The 16,082-nt window shown below is 38.2% G+C and overlaps 1 pseudogene; it reads left to right on the top strand.

The window, feature by feature from the left end:
* Nucleotides 1-12,040: 12,040 nt before the first annotated feature.
* On the top strand, nucleotides 12,041-14,764 carry LOC120135335 (annotated as a pseudogene).
* The last annotated feature ends 1,318 nt before the right edge of the window (nucleotides 14,765-16,082 follow it).

The following is a 16,082-nucleotide window of genomic DNA, read 5'->3' as shown; positions in this document are numbered from 1 at the left end:
TTGATTATAAATTTTGATTAAATCTAGACCATCTGTAGGATATGACATGAAAGAAGAAGATCGATTTAAGTAAAAAAAAACATAAAGGCGCACTTTTAGAAAAGCTCTCGACGTAAGATAGCTGGTCTATGGATCGTCGTGGTTTTCTTTGGCTCCTCTAGGGTTTTTCTTTGATTTTTTTTTCTTACTTGGTTCCTGCTCGATTTGGCTTTTGATGGAGTGGCGAAAGCTCTTTGTGTAAATTTTGGAGCAATATTTGGAGTATTTTCCACATGTGATTTGCGATAGATATGTGAAGGTTAAATCGCCGGATGAAGTTGAGGGGATTTCTTTTTGAAAAAATTGTCTTATTGCTCAATTTCTTGGTCGTTCCCCTGGACTGGATGCGATGAAGAGAATGACAAAGTCGTAGGTTAAATGGATGAGGTTGAGGTAAGGAGTGCAGGGAATGGTCTATATATCTTTCAATTTGGAACATCGGCTGCTTCTGAATGGGTATTTGACAATGAGCCATGGTATATTCGTAGCAATCTGAATATACTCAGGAAGTGGGAACCGAATTTGCCAGAGCTGGATTTCAAGCTTGATACGGCTCCGATGTGGGTTCAGTTGTCTAAGGTGCCTCTAGAGCTCTTTACGAGGAAGAGACTTAGTTATATCGCTAGTGCGCTGGGAACGCTTTTATGTATAGATGGAATTACAACATCGAGACAACATCTCTCATTTGTAAAGGTATGTGTTGAAATCTCTCCTGATTTTAGATGTCCTAATCATATTGATGTTGAGCTTAGTAATGGAGTAATGATGTCGATTGATGTGGTTATTCCCTGGATTCCTACTAGCTGTTGTAGGTGTATTTCGTTTTTACATAGGGATATGGATTGTTTGAATAAGGGTGGAGTGGGGGATCAGTTTTCTCTAGGTTTAAGCGGTACTCATCAATTATTTGAGCAATCTACTCAAAGGGAAGATAGTATTGGTTCCAATGAAGTGGTTGTGGCTTGTGCTAAGGTGGGTTCAGTTGTTCTGGCTGATGTTGTTGTAGGTGAGGTAAGGATTACTTGTGATAGGGCTAGTTCATTTGTTGGTGGTAGGCCTGTGCAGGGTGGGGAGGTAAATGAGGTGGTTGAGATACCGGTTGTGCAGTCGGTGCCTCGGATGAAAGGTATGGGGAAGAGTCCGAAGGAGGGGACTCGTAAGATTGCAGTTGAGACGCGAAATAGGTTTGTACCCTTGCTGATTGCTGACCAGGAATTGGGGATGGAGCGTCGCACAAGGGCTACTTCGATTGGTGTGACAAATTTGTTAAGTGAGATTAAATCAAAGAAAAATGATAAAGTCAAGAAGTTGAAGCAGAGAGTTGAAGGAGGGGATGGTTCCTCTAATGCTTTGTAATTGTGATCTGTTTTTGGAATATAAGGGGGTTTAATGCCACTGCAAAGCAGAAGTTGGTGTTGAGTAGGCTGACTAGGTTGAGATTGGAGGTTTTATGTTTGTTGGAAACTAGAGTAAGGGAGGATAATGCTACTGGTATTGTGTCTAATTTGTTTGAGGGGTGGGAATTTTCTTCTAATTACAGTTGTATTGAAAATGGTATGATTTAGTTCTTGTGGAAGAGTGGGTTGAATTTGCGGGTGTGTCATGTGGGGGATCAATCTATTACAGTGGTTGGTAACTTGGGGGTGTTAGGCTTGGTGTCCCTACGTTTTATGGCAGTAATAATGATGTGGTTCGGAGAAGATTTTGGGAGCAATTACGAGTTGTTCATTCTTTAGTTGGCTCTTTGCCTTGGGTAATTAGGGGAGAGTTTAATGTCTCATTGGGGCTGAATGAGAGTTCTAGATTAGGCGTGTTGCCATCGATTGAGATGACAGAATTAAGGAGTTGTCTTGAAGAGGTGGGGGTGTTTGACCATCCATTTTGTGGACCTATGTTCACATGGTCAAATCACTAGGATGAGGGTTTTATTACTAATAAACTTTTTTAATTTTTTAATTTTTGGGTGCATCATGTAGAGTTTTTTAGCACGATTCATGAGTCTTGGTTGAGGTCGGTTTAGGGAGATCCGATGTTTGTTCTTTTTCGCAAGCTGAAGAGATTGAAAGGAGTCCTTAAGGCTTTTAACAAAAATCATTTTAGTGATATTTCATGGCATGTTGTTGTTGCGAGAATGCAGTTACAGAGGTAACAACTACTTAATCTCTTGGGCCAAGGTAATGATGGTACGTTTGCTCGAGAAAGGGTTTTGCGTAGGCAGCAAGATTTAGAAAAAGCTGAAAATCTGTTTTATAAATAAAAAACTAAGATTCGATGGTTGCAAGAGGGGGATCAGAGTACTCATTTTTATACTATTCAATTGTAACGAATAGGAAGCATATCATTATTAGAGTTTTGTATGATCAATTGGGAAGGAGGTTAGAGTCGTTTGAGGAGATGTCCTCGGAGGTAGTGGGATTTTTTAGGGATTTGATTGGTAAGGGCGATTCACACATGCTCAGGTGTGATATCATTTCGTTGAAGGAGATTATTGGTTATTCTTTACCAGAGAATGTTGGCTTGTTACTTACGAGAGACGCTTCGGATGAGGATATTAGGTTGGCTATATTCGGGAAGAGGTATGATAAAGCCCCAGGGCCAGATGGGTATTCTTCGATATTTTTCAAGGCTGCATGGGAGATAGTTGAGGTTGATTTTAAGGCAGTAGTGTGGTATTTCTTTGATACTGCTTCGCTGTTACGAACGTTTAATCAACAACGATTGTCCTTGTTCCTAAGATTATTAATGCTAGTAGCGTGAAGGAATTTAGGTGAATTTCGTGCTTTAGTGTGGTATATCGGACCATTATAAGAACTTTGGTGGGTAGGTTGGTTGTTCCTTTCCCTGGCATGATCGTTCCTAATCACTCCACGTTTGTTAAAGGTTAAACATAATTGATAACATACTATTGGCACAAGAGTTAGTCAAGGGTTATACTCGGAAGTCCTTGTCTCCGAGATGTGCGATAAAAGTGGACTTATAAAAGGCTTTTTATAGCCTTGATTGGGTTTTGCGCTTGCGGTGTTAGAAGGAGCGGGGTTACCGAAAAAGTTTCAAACTTGGATTCAAGTTTGTCTAATTACACCTCAGTTTTTTATTGCGTTTAATGGTTCATTGCTGTGATCATTTGAGGGGGCGAGGGGGGATCGACAGGGTGATCCTATGTCCCCGTATATTTTTTGTCTTGGCGATGAATGTGTTGTCAAAGCTATTGGACCTGGCAAAAAAGAGTGGAATTTTTCAGTTTACCCGATATGCAAGATAGTGACTTTGACTTATCTCTGCTTTACCGATGACCTCTTTATATTTTCTAAGGGGTCGGTGGATTTAGTAATGAGGGTGAATTGTGTGTTAGAGCGATTCTATAAGATGTTTGGATTACGGTTGAATGCTACTAAGTGTGAAATTTATTTGATTGATGTGTCCAATGATGAGTTGTGTATAATTAATATTAGCACAGGATTTAAAATTAGCTGTTTTTCGGTTAGATATTTTGGGGTTCATCTCGTTACGAGGAAACTTACGGAGAAAGATTGCCACATGTTGTTTGCAAGTGTGAGGGAAATGTTAGAGCAGTGGGAGAATAGGAAGCTTAGTTTTGTGGGCAGATTGCAGCTGATTCGTTCTTTCCTGTATGGTATTTACAATTTTTGGTGCAGACAGCTTGTGTTTCCGAAAGTGGTGGTGGAGCGAGTTAACCAACTTTGTATGAGGTATTTTTGGAAAGATAGTGATATGGCTGGTTCGGGGGGCAAGAGTAGGATGGAGTCAGGTTTGCACTCCTAAATTTGAAGGCAGTTTGGGGTTGTTGAATTTGGCATTTTGGAATAAGGTGTGCATGGTTCAATTGCTAAGGAAGTTGCTTGCGGATGAGGGGTCGTTGTGGGTTGCTTGGGTTCGTATGTATATCGTTAAGGGCACTGATGTGTGGAGTTTTGTGCTGAAAGGATGGTGAGTTGGAGGTTGAGGTGGATCTTTACTTTGAGGGATGAGGTAGTTCGAGTGTTTGGTTTGGTGAGGTTTCAAGGAGATACTCGAGCTCGTGAGATTTGGGAGGAAGTGAGAAAGCGGGGGCAGAAGGTTGCTTGGTACAGACTTGTGTGGTTTCCACTGCATGTTCCGAGGCATGCAATCATGGCGTGGCTAGCTCTGTTGCACAAATTGCCAACGCGTGATTGCTTGGTGCGCATGGGGGTTCTGGTCCGGGGAGAGTGTGATGTGTGGGGAGGAAAGCGAATTTTTGTTGCACATATTTTGTTGTTGTTCGTTCTCGATGGATGTTTGGCGTGTGATACTTGGCATGTGTGGGATATTCCAGCCTTTGTGGGGGGTGGGATAGGGAGGTGGAATAAGCATGTGCGAATGCAAGAGGTAAGTCGTTTTGTGCCATGATCTTTAGACTCGCTTGGAGTGCATTCATATATTTTGTTTGGAAGGAACGTAATAGGAGGTGTTTTTAGAATTTACAATTGTCTAAAGATGATATTCTTTGTTGTATTGCTGAGATTTTATAGGTAAAGATTAATAGTATTTGTAAAGATAGGTGGGTTCCTCTAGTTTGTAGTGTTTGGGGAGTTTGTTATTGAGTATCGAGTTTTGATAGGTGCTCATGAATGTTTTGGTTGTATTGGTTTTCTTTAGATATAATATATACATTTTATTTAAAAAAATCTATACCATCTATTTATTTAAATCCAAAAATTATAAATTTATATAAAACTAATAAGTTTTACACAATGTCACTTACAAAGTAGTGGTAAGTGATGGGACTGGTGTATTAACCATTAAGCAAATATGGACTCCTTTACCAATCAAATTATTGGGCCTTATGAAAACCTTTATTGAGAATTATATCTAGAGAAAATAATCTCAGTGACCAAAAAAACCTTATAATATACGATTTTAACCAACATTTTTTGGATTTGCCAAAATGACCAACTAAATCGCAATGCGATCGATAATTAGCAACGCGATCTCCGGTATCGCAAATCAGTTTCCAGATTCGCAACGCGATTCTGACTATCGCATTGCGATTTCTCAAATTCGCAATGCGAATACGTAAATCGCAACGCGATTACGTAAATCGCAATGCGAATTAGGAAAATCGCAATGCGAATACGTAAATCGCAATGCGAATACGTAAATCGCAATGCGAATCTGACTATCGCAATGCGATTTACATAGCGCCATTCGTATTAACGCGTATTTTTTTTTCAAATTCCAAACACGAATTTTTTCTTAATATATCGGAAACTGAACCGTCCACAGTAATCGCAACTCATAACCTCAAACCTAAAATCACAACACTAGTCCCATCTCCATCTCTCACTCTCTACGGTGAAATCCATCCCCATCTCCGAAGATTTCCGTCCCCATCGCCGACAAAATCCCTCACAACTATTCGCGGTCAGAAATCCCTCACAATCATTTAGAAATGGAAAATCAACCTCCGAGGGTTAGTTTTTTAATTATTTTTATTTTGAAAATTTTGTATTGTTTTAGGTTTTTCATATTGAAATTGATGATAAGTTTACTGGTAATTTCAATAATAGATTAACCATTTCACTTAGATTTCTTATTAAATTCATTCGATTGCTGCCAATACTGCTAAACTGTTTAGTATTTAACCCTGTGAAGTTGGTATTTGTCTTTGTTTTGTCTTTTGGTTGAAGTAATGCAGAAGAAGAATAGTTTCGAGAATGAAAATCGCAACGTGGAAATGACTATCGCAACGAGAGAATCGCAACGAGATAATCGCAACGCGAAATGGCTATTTCGATGGAGGGGTAAGTCTTATATTTTTCTTATATTTCAATTTGATTATTTGTTTTAAATTTATGTAAGTTACTAATATATGTCTTTTTTTATAAAACAACATATCGATGCGTGGGTGTCACGTCTTCTAATAATTACGAAACTTAAGGAAAATAAAAGAAATACACGATATACAATTATGCTGACGTCTTTTAACGTCGTTCACTTGAAGAATCAACGAGATGAATCATTTGCGTCGGGAAATGGACAAGCTAAACTTTATCCTGCATGGTGGGAGGTCGATAAGGTTAGTATTTATTTTAGATTGAGTTTAAAGGTATTCATAAATAAGTGCGCAAATGAATGAATTATTACTTATGATTGCAGGTGTTTATCCCTGTTTTGGAACGTAAACATTGGCTTCTCGTCGAGCTTCAGCTCCCATCCCTTAAGGCAATAGTATATGACAGCATGATAAATTACATATCATTGGCTGATTTAAGAGATATTATTAAGGGATGGAGCTCTCATTTGGCTAAATTCTTGGATGCGATAAATTATTGGACTCGTTCTGGAAACAAGAAGCCAAAGAAGCTCAATATTACAGTTAGCAGAGACGAGATCGCACCACAACAAACGAAAAGACCCAGAGGGGATTGTGGTCCTCTCGTATGCTTGGCGTTGGAGCGTTTGATCACTTGAAGTATAAAGTATCTACCTCCCACCGATAGAGATAGAGCTGCAGTAGGCTTGTGGTTTCGGCATTATATGGCTAGATCGATATATACGAGACACTTCCTACCTGCATCCGTGTTATAAAAATATCCATAAACAATTGGTAAGTTTATAGGCTTGTGGTTTGAAAATGTTTGGTTAAGTACCTAGAATTCAATAATTTGCTGTTTGTAGGTTTTAGATATGTAGAAAGTGTTGTTTGAGAAAATGTTTGGTTTCTGCAGGTTAATCTCATAAGTGAGCTGCGTGAAAATGATGTATGGCTGCAAAAGTTGATTCAATAGTATATGAGAAAATAAGAATTATTGCTTATTTTTTGATTGTTTAATTGATTTGTAAAAGATGATTTGTAAAAGTTGATTTGTTTAATTGATGTGAACATAATTCTTATTTGTGCTTGTTTAATTGATTGAAATGTAATGGTTGATTTTGTTGATTTTAATCTGCATTATGTTGAAGGCAAAAATGACTATCGCAATGCGAAATGAATATCGCAACGAGAGAATCGCAACGCGAAACTAAAATCACAACGCAGAAAATTTTATAGAATGGCAATAAGACCAGCGCTGTTGTATGGATCAGAATGTTGGGCAACCAAGAAGGATCACGTAAGGAGGATAGAGGCCGCAGAAATGAGAATGCTTCGATGGACATGTGGTAGGACTCTGTGGGATATGACGACAAACTCTGCTATTAGGATGTCCTTAGGGGTGGTGTCTGTTTCCGAAAAATTGAGGGAGGGAAGACTACGGTGGTTTGGGCATGTCCTTAGGCGACTACCGTCGGATGCGGTCAGGAGGGTAGAGTCGATTACAGTCGACGGTGCCAGAAGGAAAGGACGACCAAGGCGGAAGTGGGAAGACTGCTTGAGATCTGATTTGATGGATTTAGGCCTTACCGAAGACATGACCTATGATAGGAAATTATGGAGGCTTAAGACTAGGGTAGTCGAGTAGTGTGGGTCACATCTATAGGGTGTATCATCTTTGTCTTCTTTTAAATGCATTTGTAGTAATTTCCATGACTTTTACTTTTTATACTTTTCTGTTATTGGTATTTATGAAAGATTAGAACTGGGCTTGCTATAATTGTCTTCTGTGTATCATTCTCGTCATGTTTCCTCTGTTAAATTTAGCCGGTCTTATGTTTCTGTCTATATGCAGAGATTCTTTCGCAGGGATTATTTTGCAGGGATTACTCCCCATTACAGAAGCACATATGATATTAATGACTGCATATGAATATTGTTTAGCTATGTATTTATGTAATTATTTATACATGCATTGCATTTTATCTATATTTTTAATTTTCTGAGTGCCGGAGGTCTTTCACGGAAGCTATTCTCAACCTGGCGTTGGGGGCAGCCTACTACCCTACCTCCCCCTTACCCCATACATATGGGAATTGGGTTTTGTTGTTGTTGTTGTTGTTTGCGATTCCCTCGTTGCGATTTTCATTTCGCATTGCGATTCTCTCGTTGCGATTTTCATTTCGCATTGCGATTCTCTCGTTGCGATTTTCATTTCGCATTGCGATAGTCATTTACGCGTTGCGATAGACATTAAGATGATTGCGAACGTCATTTCCGTGTTGCGATAGCCAAATGAATGCCTAATAAGTGATAACAACTGAACAGATCATAACAATTTTCAAATTCAAGTTACTAATACATGCCTAACTGAAAATGTTAGAAGTTCACACATAAAATCCACATAATACAACGTTTGCATTTAAAAATCACCTAAGTTAACAGTCCCAAAAGGTGAAGCCAGTTGTGATTGGGATTTTAAAGATGATTGCAATTTTGATTGCCTTTTGCTTGACACCATATGAGCTTTGGATTTTGATGAGGATCCATATTTTGGTAGAGGAAAAGATGATTGTGATGGCACTGGTGATCCACATGTCAACCTTGTATGACCACTTTCCTTGCACCGACTACATGTCGATCTCTTCTTCTCTTCACTCTTAGACGGTATACGATCGTGACTTTTTGGTCGGCCAGGTAGCCTTCTGTCAATGACTGGTGGCAAAACTGTTTGTAAGTCATCTGGTATGTCCCACTCAGAAGGATGTGGAATAGGGTAGACAATCTTGCCATAAGTCTGTCGATATACTTCTGTAGTGTAGCAATTCATAGCGTATGCGCTTGAATCATCTTGGTTTAGATGAAGAGAAACTTTTATAACATGGCCACACGGATAACCAGATGTTTGCCATTTCATACAACTACACGTCTTTGCATTTAGATCGACAAGCCCATTTAAGTTATTATCCAGTACTTCAAACAAAGTGTTTGAACATGGTTCAACTCTCCATGACGTTGACTTCACAACACGTTTCGTTATTTTTTTTTCTGTCCATGGTGTAACACGATGTTCCAATGTTCCTATAAATTTAAATAAATAATACTTAGTAAAATATATGATAAGTTACGAATTTAAAGAAATAATACCTGCATGGTTTCTTTTCTTGTAGTACCACTGTTGAATAGAGGCTCGAAAAAACTTCATTAACATAGTAATGGGTAATTTTCGGGAATAACGACTTAGAGCGTTGATTGATTCTGCACTATTAGACGTCATAAACCATATCTTGCTCCAAGTTGATGTACTCTTGACCATCTTTCAAACCCGACATCTTCTAGTGTTTGAGCACACTGAGGCAAAACACGTCTTAAACAGTTTATATGCTTATTAAAATCCACTTCCCGATAAGCTTTTACAGCCTTCCAGTATGTCCATTTGTGATTTTTTATACCAGCAGACCTTGATTTTAGATTTCTATACAAATGAACACCACAAAGTCCATGAAAAGCATCTGGGAAACACCTTCTAACAGCGTTGTCAATTGAGTTTGCCCTATCGGATATGATTGTCAGATTGTTAATAGGACCTATGCAATCCCTAAGATGCCCCATAAACCATGTCCATGAATCAGAGGTTTCAGATTTTCCAACCCCGTAAGCTATTGGCAGTATCCCATTGTTAGCATCCATGGCTACTGCTAATAAGTTTACTCCAAGGTATCGACCTTTTAAATGTGCTCCGTCAACTATAATAACTGGGCGCATGCAATTAATAAACGAACGAATCTACAAAATCATATACACAAGAAATATAATCATTTAAATGTGAAATGCGTGTAACTAACAAAAATGAGTCAACAAAATTATATTGATTTACTAACCGCAGTACCAATGGCGATAAACAGCAACTTAAAGCGTCCATCTCTATCTATTTTGATATGAGTTACCGACCCAGGATTTTTCAGCTTTAAATTGTGACAATAAGCCGGCAGTTGGGCAAACGATGCTTCTGGCGACCCACTCAACAATTCCAAGGCATAACATTTGGCTCTCCAAGCTTGAGAATATGAGATACTAATCTTGAACCGAGCATTCATGTCAGTCATAATTTCATGTCCCCGATATACCCTACCATTCAAAAACATTAACTCAGCCAGAAAACCACCCAACACCTTTTTGTTTGCCTGTCTATGGTGAGGAAAAACTTGGGTTCTTGAACATGTATGTTTATCAATAAAAGTCCTAACTTGAAACATTTCGCAATCTTTTATCCTCTTTGCAATCATACGCCACATACAATTTTTGTCAATCATACACCTTGTTTCGAAACGATCTTTGCTTGATTTGTTAACTTTTAGTTGATAGCCATCTTCCACACATTTCGTATACAAAGCTATCTTCAAGTCTTTCTTTGTATCAAAACAATCATCTTTCTTGATATGAATAATTTTTGTGTGACAATCAACTGCTATCTTTACCAACTCTTCTTCCGGTATCTGAAGTAATTCTGGCATATTCCAATTATACTCCCGTGGCATTTTCTTCGGAGACTTTTCTTTGGGGATTTCTTCTTCTTCTTTTTCTTCTTCAGTGTTGTATGAATTACAGAATGGATGTTCAACATGTTCATTTACAGTCATAACTTCCTCCTCATTATCATCAACAACATCTTCCTCGGCAACGGCTGTTTCATCATCAAAATTCGGGTATTGACCAATATCAAAATCATTACACGCAGGGTCTGTTTCTTCTTCTGAAAAATCATCAAAATCCGAGTATTGACCAAGATCAAAGTCCGGGTATTGACCAAGATCAAATTTCGAATACTGACTAGTACTCACAATTTTTTTTGTTGGCTCATCATCGTCTAACTGGTCAATACGAAAACCGGAATTTGGTGCTGAAAGTTGATTGGGATTTGGATTAGGGAAAGGTTGTTGGTTTTGAGATTGTGTTTGGTATTGGAAATGTGGTGAAACAATATTTGCTTGGTGATGAAATTGTGGTGGAACCATTAAATTTTGAGCACCATAAACTGGGGTTGAAAAACTTAGTTGATTACTACCCGCTACTGACCCAACTTCACTACTTCTAGGTTCAACAACATACAATGTAACATCATCACTTGAAACACTAATGTAAGCAATGAATCGTTCAACATCTTCATTGTCGGTTAACAAATAAACTTTACCATTTTTCTGATAAGATAGCCTAAATCCACTTAGGGGCTCTAAATTCAATTTATTTGCAACACGTAACATTAGAGTTTCATAAGTTAACTTTTTTAATGATAGTTTTAGTTGAAGATTCATGGGTAAAGGCATATATTGTAAAACACCATGAACATTCTCCCATGACCCTCCAAAACACAAATCTATCCAAACATGATCAACATTAGATGATTTCATTATTGTAAATTAATTTACTAAACAAACGAGCTGCGAAACTAAAACCTGTTGCCGGATGGGGAAGGATGTCGTTGGATATAGGAACGGATGTCGCCGGAGACAGTGATAGATGAGATGGAATGAGTTGCGATTTAGGGATTTAGGTTATGAGTTGTTGCTGCTGCGTAGTTATATACCCAAAACATTTGTGTTGCGAAATTAAAACCTGTTGCGAATTCAGAAATCGAGTTGCGAATTTGAAATTCAGTATTGCGATAGTCAGAATCTCGTTGCGATTTACTAAATCGCAATGCGAATACGTAATCGCAATGCGATTTACGTAATCGCATTGCGATTTTCCTAATTCGCATTGCGATTTACATAACCGTATTGCGATTTACGTAATCGCATTGCGATTTACGTAATCGCATTGCGAATTAAGAAAATCGCAACGCGAATTAGGAAAATCGCAACGCGAATTTGGGAAATCGTAATGTGATAGTCAGAATCGCGTTGCGAATCTAGAAACTGATTTGCGATACCAGAGGTCGCGTGGCGAATTATCGATACATTGCGATTTAATTGGTCATTTTGGCAAATCCAAAAAAAATTGATTAAAATCGTATATTATAAGGCATTTTTGATCACTAAGGTTATTTTCTCTTATATCTATTATAAATAAAAATAAACGGCTAGCCGAAACTCAGGAAGCCGCGCAAAAACAAGAGCATTTGCCCTAAACACATTCTTTTCGCACTCTTCCTCTTGTAGTGCCAATTACCGTTTCTTCCTCCTACAGTCTTACGCCACTTTCGATTATCTTCTATCCTTTCCCATGAAAAACACTGTAGCGGCTTCAAACGCTGAACTATCTCGCTGCATTTCGAGACCGTTTTCGACAAGCCCACCATTGCTGCTCAACCTCCTCTGGCAGTGCGATCTAACCGCTTGCAAAGGTTTCCGCTTCTTTCTTTGTCCTTGCTGGAAAGAAATAGAATTGGCAATAGCCGCTTGCGGTCGATGTCCAAGGAATCCGGTGGGTCGACTGGGTTAACTTATAAGGATGCCGGTGTTGATATAGATGCTGGAACTGAGCTTGTTAGAAGAATCGCTAAGATGGCTCCTGGAATTGGTGGCTTTGGCGGATTTTTCCCCCTCGGTAACATTTTTGTACCTTTTTTTTATATGATATAGTTTCAATTTCGATGAATTTGAGCTTTTTTAATGAGGGAATTTATTTATTTTTCAATGCGAATTTTTCTTTTCTTTTCACGAAACAGTGTTACTTCTTTTCCTTTCTTATTTGTTGAATATAGGAAATTGTTAAGCCTATTCGTTGGCATACTTTCCATTTGCTGTCTCAATATCCAATATTATGAATTTTTGTAACTTTTTTTTTTCATTTTTTGTTAGGTTATGGATTAAGTAGTATAATCTAATTCTTAATTATGTGCAATTGATGGAAAATTATCAAGCACCTGAACCTTATTGAGGTTCTCTTTAGTGCGATTCACCTTCTTTTATTATTTAAAAAGTTCAGCTTGCTAGTACTTCTACGTTAAATGTTAATATAACGTGTCTTCTTTTATTGCTCATTTAGAAAATCTAGTCTCGGTTTGTTGAATTTACTGGTTTCCTGTCGTGATGAACAGGTGATTTTTACCTTGTTGCTGGTACTGATGGTGTGGGAACCAAGCTCAAGCTAGCATTTGAGACCGGAATCCACGAAACTATTGGGATTGATCTTGTAAATTTGGAACAAACCTTGTTAAATGTATTTTCTCTATACAATAATATTTTCATTCTAATATACTTGACCATCAGGTTGCAATGAGTGTCAATGACATTGTTACTTCTGGAGCAAAACCATTATTCTTCCTTGATTATTTTGCGACAAGTCACCTTGATGTTGACCTTGCTGAAAAGGTTCGAATTGTTTTTTTTACTAGATTTACACTGAGTGGATAAATCAGAATGGTTAACGTTCATTAATAATCACCATTCTGTGTTTTTTTTTGTTTTTCAGGTTATTAAAGGAATTGTAGATGGTTGTCAACAATCCGACTGTGCTTTGTTGGGTGGGGAGGTACATGATTTAATTTTTTGCTCATATGTATTATATAATGTGTGGGATGGGATGATTCTAAGTTGAATTTGAAAGTACATAGGTTCATGGGATGAAATACTGAGGGAATATTGATATGAAGAATTGTTACTCGATGTGCAATTATGAGGGATGGTTGCAATTAGCAATACTTTTGTGTCTTAGATAGAGCTATTACTGTATATAAAGTTAATAATGATGTGAATAATGTTCATAATAATAATTTGGACCACAAATGGTTGATATTTTTAACCCTATGATTTGCCTTGAGTTAAGAATCATATCTGCGAAATACATTTTGCCTCTGTACTGTTGAAGCCCTTTCAAGTCTTATATATGTTTAGATTTAGAAATTGCAACATGCATTTTTAATTTCCTAGATCAACTAAGGGTATTTCGATTGCATATCAGACTGCAGAGATGCCAGATTTTTATGCAAAAGATGAGTATGATCTCAGTGGCTTTGCAGTAGGCATTGTCAAAAAGGATTCAGTTATAGATGGGAAAAACATTGTGGCTGGAGATGTATTAATTGGCCTACCTTCTAGTGGAGTCCATTCAAATGGTTTCTCTCTCGTTAGAAGGTTAGCAACCTTTGTAATGTAATGTCCTATTTGTAAATTATCTTCAGTGGTATTGTGCTAGATATGGTCCAATCTATGTGGTTCTTTGATATAGAAGTTTTTCTTTTTTAAATCTTGTTTCAGTGCATGTAATCCTTTTGATTTATTTAAAAATCTTTTGCAGGGTTTTGGCTCGTAGTGGTCTTTCTTTAAAGGATCAACTTCCTGGTGCAGCAGTTACTTTAGGAGAAGCATTAATGGCACCAACTGTTATATATGTTAAGCAGGTTATAGTGAACCTTTGTCTGACAGTATGACTTTGGTCTCATCTTCTCATGCACAGATTTGCAAGCTAAAACCCTTTTCCATATCCAGGTGTTAGATATAATTGGCAAGGGAGGGGTGAAGGGGATAGCACATATCACGGGTGGTGGTTTTACTGACAACATACTCCGAGTGTTCCCGAAAGGCCTTGGTGCTGTCATCTATAACAATTCTTGGAATCTGCCACCTGTGTTCAAATGGATACAACAGGTGGAAAGTTTTTTCATGAATAAATATTGAATCGGTTTCCTTGTTTTATATTTCTAGTTGGAAACAAAGGTTTTAGGTTGATAAACGGTATTTGTTTAATTTTGTTTGATATGTATTTAGGCTGGAAACATCGAGAATGCTGAGATGAGGCGGACGTTTAACATGGGCATTGGGATGGTTCTCGTTGTGAGCAAGGAAGCATCTCAAAGAATACTTGAAGATGCAAATGGTGCTTACAACATAGGTGAAGTTGTGAATGGAGAAAGTGTGACCTACAGCTAGAAACTGTATCTTGTGTTGTAACATGTTACATTTATTTCTCTGGTAATCGGGACGAGATCCACATTCACAGCTCTTTCATTGTTCCATTCAACAACTTCAAAGTCCCTGTATGTCACGGTTGTAATACTAGAGTTGGGATACGTGAGGCTGTTGGGAGGTTTTTGAACTCATAATAAGAAAGAAATTAAGGTCGACTCAGCGGGATTTCCAAAAGTTTTCATATAGTTGTATATGAGGCGAGATAGAACGGGGTTGAGAATAAATGTATGCAACATTCATACAAGGGACACTAATTTTAATATGAGAAAATCGCCTCAGTGACCAAAAATGCCTTATAATATACGATTTTAACCAACTTTTTTTTGATTTGCCAAAATGACCAACAAAATCGCAACGCGATATCAAAACCGCAACGCGATTTAGAAAAGCGCAACGTTGAAAAGAAGATCGCAACACGATCTTCCAAGAATCGCAATGCGATTCATAAAATCGCAACGCGATTCAGAAAATCGCAACGCGATTCAGAAAATCGCAACGCGATTCAGAAAATCGCAACGCCATTCAGAAAATCGCAACGCGATCTTCCAAGAATCGCAACGCGATTAAGAAAATCGCAACGCGATTCCAAGAATCGCAACGCGATCTTCCAAGAATCGCAACGCGATTAAGAAAATCGCAACGCGATTAAGAAAATGAGTAAATTCTTTCAAAAGTTGTTGCATTTGTTTCTTTCTTAAGAATTTTCTCTAAAAAGATAGTATCCGCGCGGACGTGTCGAAGACACGCATTACCACGACCACGACCACGACCACGACCACGACCACGACCACGACCACGACCACGACCCGACCCGACCCGACCCGACCCGACCCGAGACGAGACGGCGGCGGCGGCGGCGCGCGAGAGTCCCCCTTGTTCTCTTTCACTCAACAAGGAAATGGGAAATCCAAGCCTTAAATACACTTCCCAATAGTGTTTCCAATACTATGTGGGATTGAGCATTACTCAACACTTCAAAGAAAATATAGCAATTTTTGTAGTATTTTCCCACTTAATCCATATCTAAAAATATTAAAACATTTTATCAAGAGAATTAAAAGAGTTGTAGATATCTACATTTCAATTCAAACTTATACATATAGTTTTAATATGATAAAATGTTTTAATATTTTTAAATATGGATTAAGCGGGAAACATGCTACAAAAATTGCTATATTTTCTTTGAAGTGTTAAGTAATGCTCAATCCCACATAGTATTGGAAACACTATTGGGAAGTGTATTTAAGGCTTGGATTTCCCATTTCCTTGTTGAGTGAAAGAGAACAAGGGGGACTCTCGCGCGCCGCCGCCGCCGCCGTCTCGTCTCGGGTCGGGTCGTG

This window comes from Hibiscus syriacus, unplaced genomic scaffold (genome assembly GCF_006381635.1).
Source record: "Hibiscus syriacus cultivar Baekdansim isolate YM2019G1 unplaced genomic scaffold, ASM638163v2 tig00110607_pilon, whole genome shotgun sequence".
NCBI classification, from domain to species: domain Eukaryota; kingdom Viridiplantae; phylum Streptophyta; class Magnoliopsida; order Malvales; family Malvaceae; genus Hibiscus; species Hibiscus syriacus.
This window is presented reverse-complemented; position numbering and strand designations above follow the sequence as displayed.